This window comes from Athene cunicularia (genome assembly GCF_003259725.1).
Source record: "Athene cunicularia isolate RWA chromosome 7 unlocalized genomic scaffold, athCun1 chr7_part1, whole genome shotgun sequence".
Lineage (NCBI taxonomy): Eukaryota > Metazoa > Chordata > Aves > Strigiformes > Strigidae > Athene > Athene cunicularia.
Window position 1 is genome coordinate 37,681,502 of NW_020799107.1, and position 1,068 is coordinate 37,682,569.

Sequence of the window (1,068 nt, forward strand, 5' to 3'; positions counted from 1 at the left end):
TCTGAAGAAGCTCCAGTCCCAGCCAGCTGAAGCCCTTGATTTCACCCAGGGCAGCCGCCCTGCCTGGCTCCTTACCGACGGACACGAACTTCTGAACTTCCCTGGAGGCCGGGGAGAGGACAGAGGTGTTTGGAGGTGGCAGCAGACCCTGTGCGATAGGGGCAGCCAGGCATCCCCCCCGCACCCCCCGCGGCACCTGGCTGGCCCTGAGCCCCGAGGCTGCCGCCAGCACTAGCAACAGGCACAAATGCATTTCCACATCATGGATGGAATCACTTCCAGGTCTTTGAGAAACCTGGCCGTGTAGGATGGGGCCTGCCAAGGGCTCTATGGCTTAGAGCCACAAATTCTTCTGACTCCTGGAACGCCGCTGTGGTCCCAGCTTGTGTTCTTTGCAATATGTTTTGCAGCAGATCTTGTGCTCCAAGATCTTTTCAATGAGCATTTTACAAAATCTGTCCTCAGGCTCATCACCTTCTTCCACGCTGGCCGACCTCTGTAGGGTGGGAATTATTCTTTGGCTGAGAAGGTCGGGGAGATTTGAGCAAACTGCAGAAATCCTCAGCGTCCTGGACGGATGACGGACCATCGTGTCCATTCGCAGGTTGTGCAGTTCCGGAAGATAATGGGATACGGAGTCAGGGCATTCAGCACTGGGGGTGTATTAGCGGGAGACACATGAAGGGACAAGGACAGACTTTTAACATTGTTTATGCATGAAAATAAGCTCTTGCAGCTCCACACACAGAGTCACACCCAGATTTAGTGCTCGGATCCCTCTTGAGAGTAACTTTTGTAAAAGCTGCCTGATGCGCTTTAACCAAGCCACCGGGAAGCGGCACCAGCCGTCGCCTGGGAAATCCCACAAACCTGCCTCCTGGCAGAGCCAGAGCCTTGATAAAATGCGAATAAAGTTATATTAGAAACCTTAGAAAAATGTGAAGATCACTGAACTTGGGAGAAGCGAGAGGAGGAAAACAGTGCCGTTTGCAGCCCAAGCGGGTTTTGGCCAGGGCGAGCGGCAGCGCGGGAGCCCCGGGCCGGCACCCCCGAACCCACAGGCGGAGC